Genomic DNA, 3,551 nt, shown 5'->3' with positions numbered 1-3,551 from the left:
GACGACTGAGGGGTGACATGATTGAGGTTTATAAGTTTATGCATGGGATAGAGCAGGTAGAGAAAGAGGTACTTTTCTCCTTTTCTCACAATACAAGAACTCGTGGGCACTCAATGAAATTGCTGAGCGGTCGGGTTAGAATGGATAAAAGGACGCACTTCTTCACCCAAAGAGTGATTAACACTTGGAATTCACTGCCACAGGAAGTGGTGGGTGCTACAAGCATGGATGGCTTCAAAAGGGAATTAGATAAGCATATGGAGCAGAGGTCCATCAGTGGCTATTAGCCACAAGGTATAGCTAGGGGCTCTGGGGCAAGTGATGCTCTGTCTTCTTGGTGCTTGGGGGGGGGTCAACAGTGGGAGGGCTTCTAATGTCCTGGCCCCACTGGTGGACCTCCTGATGGCACTGGTATTTCTGGCCACTGTGTGACACAGAGTGTTGGACTGGATGGGCCTTTGGCCTGATCCAAAATTGGCGTCTCTTATGTTCTTATGACTGGGAAGCCTGACACTGGGAGAACCGGGTTTGATTCCCCACTCCTCCACTTGCACCTGCTGGATGACCTTGGGCAAGCCATAGTTCTGGCACAGCTGTTCTTGAAAAAGAGCCGTTTCTGTCAAGAGCTCTCTCAGCCCCACCTACCTCACAGGGTGTTGTGGGGAGGGGAAGGGAAAGGAGTTTGTAAGCCGCTCTGAGACTCCTTTGAGTAGTGAAGGGCAGGGTATAAATCCGATCTCTTCTTCTTGTAATTCAGTGGGTTCCAGGTGTGGAAAGGCCGACAACCCCTGCCCCAGATGACGAGGCGACCCCCGCGTTGTTTCCAACTGACTACCTGGTATCCATTCCCCAGCCCTGCTCCAAAGCCCGTGGCATGGAGTGACCAAAGCTGGAAAACCAGGACGTCCTTTGTGACTTGCAAAGTCAACATGTTGACTCAGCGGCAGCCCCGGTCGCATACCGACAGGCAAGAGATTGGACCATGGGTGTGCCTTTGCCCCAGTGGAGGTGATTTTGCTCTGGTTTCCTCGTCCGGGCGTACAGGGCCGTGTGAGACAGGCCTCACGTGCGCAATGGCTGCCTTGTTTGTAACACTAACCTCCTGGCACAATGCCCCGGCTATTATGTAACTATCAGGTTGGAGGCTGCTGGAAGGATTCCAGGCCTATCCGAGGAGGCCCCAGGGCAGGAGAAGGAAGTCGGGCACAGGGGAACCCTGTGAAGAAACGGGGAAGACGGTTCTGTTTTGGACCGCGTTTGAACTCGAATGATCAAAGGGTTGGAACACTTTCCCGATGAAGAAAGGTTAAAACGCCTGGGCCTCTTTAGCTTGGAGAAACGACGGCTGAGGGGTGACCTGATCGAGTTTTATAAGATTATGTGTGGGATGGAGCAGATCGAGAAAGAGGTCCTTTTCTCCCTTTCTCACAAGACAAGAACTCCTTGTGGGCACTCCATGAAATGGCTGAACGGTCGGGTTAGTAACAGGTAAAAGGAAGTCCTACTTCACCCAAAGAGTGATTAACACATGGAATAAAAGTTTTAAACAAATAATCCTCCCAGCTCAGAAGGCCTTCCTTTGCTCACACTTAGCTGGGGCCACTGTTAGAATCATAAAATCACAGAGTTGGAAGGGGCCATAGAGGCCATCTACTCCAACCCCCTGCCCAACACAGGACCAGCCTAAAGCATCTCTGACAAATATTCACCCAGCCTCTTCTTGAAAGCTGCCAGGGAAGGGGAGCTCACCACCTCCCTAGGCAGCTGGTTCCACCTTTGAACCACTCTGACCGTGAAAAAGTTTTTCCTGATATCCAGCCGATACCTTTCTGCATGTAATTTAAACCCGTTGCTTAGGGTCCTCTCCTCTGCTGCCAACTGGAACACCTCAAATTGCTTATAACTGCATTTTAGACCGTCAGGGAGACTGGGGATTCCTTTTCCTTCCGCCCAATCCTGCTCATCTTGGCCTGGCTTCCTTTTCCGGAATTCGCACAGTGGGATGAGTGAATCCCCCCCCCCTCGCGTTGCTCCCCACATCGCCTTCAGGGTAGCTGTCGAGGGGTTCACATCTGAAGGATACATTGGCTTCTAAAGCAGGGATAGCATAAGAGGATAAAACGGCCTCACCGCATCACGACCAGTCTCCATCGTACGCCCACCCCGATTCCCACGCGGCCAAGAAGCTACGACGAGACACAAAAGGTGAAGAACCAGACAGGCTGTACAGGTTGGTTTATTAACATGACAATGTCTGCCTTGATCAGCCTGCAAAGAGTTACAAAGGCCACGGGTCACCCCTGCAGGCAGAAAACGGTCTCCTCGCGCGGGCAGTGGGAGACAGGCTAATGACCACAATACACAAGAGACGTCAACCTGGTGGGGGTCCCTCACCAAGCTCTCGTGCAAGTCGGATCTTGAGGGGCCACAACATCTGCAAACATGTGCGCACCCGTGACAGTTTGCTGGAGTCTTCTCTCTTTGCTTTCCAAGCGCTTCGCTCCCTGGGGGGGGGGCTATGGATACAGCGGCTCCAGATTAGGGGAGAAGATTTATCTTACCGATAAATCTTTCCTCTCCTCTCCAGGGGAAGAGTTCCACCCACCCTCTGGTTCTCAAATGACATTCGCTGCATCTGGCAGGCCCGCTCGGAGCAGTGCACCAGATGGCAAGGATTTGGGGACGAGGAGAGAATGCACATGGAGCCGGCCTGCACGGCTTGCGTCCCCGCAGTTCCCCCGTGCAGTCTACCACAAGCCACCTACCGTGACTTTTACAGCTACTTGACGCACACACTTCATGCATGTCCACACAAACATAGAGGCCTTGACGCTGCGATCCGTGGCAAGCAGGTGGCCAGTTGTGCAAGCCTCGTGTGGGCCCCCGCGTGGAAAGACGTGTTTTGAGACGGTCGTGAGAGTTCAAGAGGAAGAACTGACCTTCCCCCGGAACTCCGTGCGATCCCCCACCCCACCCGGAAGTAGCAAGCGAATCCGGTGTCTCTGGGTCCAGATCTCTGTCGGAAACCCAAGTTGCTGTCGGGGCAGATCAGAAAGATGACCACTGACGTCCCTTGTTGTATGGACAAGAGGGAATGGGATGGGGGGGGGGAGGCATCTGCCGTTGGCTTGTGATTGCATAGAGTGTCTCTCTCTCCCTTCAGAGGTAACCGGAGTGGGAGCGCGCCATCAGGAAAGGCAGCGAGAGATGGACCAGGCAGAAGTGGCGTCAGTGCAGTGGAGTTACCGCCGAGACTGTGTTTGGTGTCATCCTAACGGGCACGGCGTGATCATGGTAGTTGTAGTAGGGTTGTCCGGTTGCAGGGACAAAGACCTTCTCAGGGTCTCCAGGCAAAGGAGATGGCCCAGAGGGGCGATGTTTTCTCATTGGTCTAATCCCAAATCACAGCTTCCTCTGTCTGATGCTTAAAAATGAGAGGCATCATGTACGCACACTCACACGCACACACACCGGCTAGATACTACATGTGGCTGGTAGAGCTTGGTATGAGAATCATTGCTTTTTAGGCCAGGCCAGATCTCCTGGAACCA

Source organism: Gekko japonicus, unplaced genomic scaffold (genome assembly GCF_001447785.1).
Source record: "Gekko japonicus isolate JY-2015 unplaced genomic scaffold, Gekko_japonicus_V1.1 scaffold3219, whole genome shotgun sequence".
Classification (NCBI taxonomy): Eukaryota; Metazoa; Chordata; class Lepidosauria; order Squamata; family Gekkonidae; genus Gekko; species Gekko japonicus.
The sequence above is the reverse complement of the archived record's forward strand: the minus strand, read 5'-3'. Positions refer to the sequence as shown.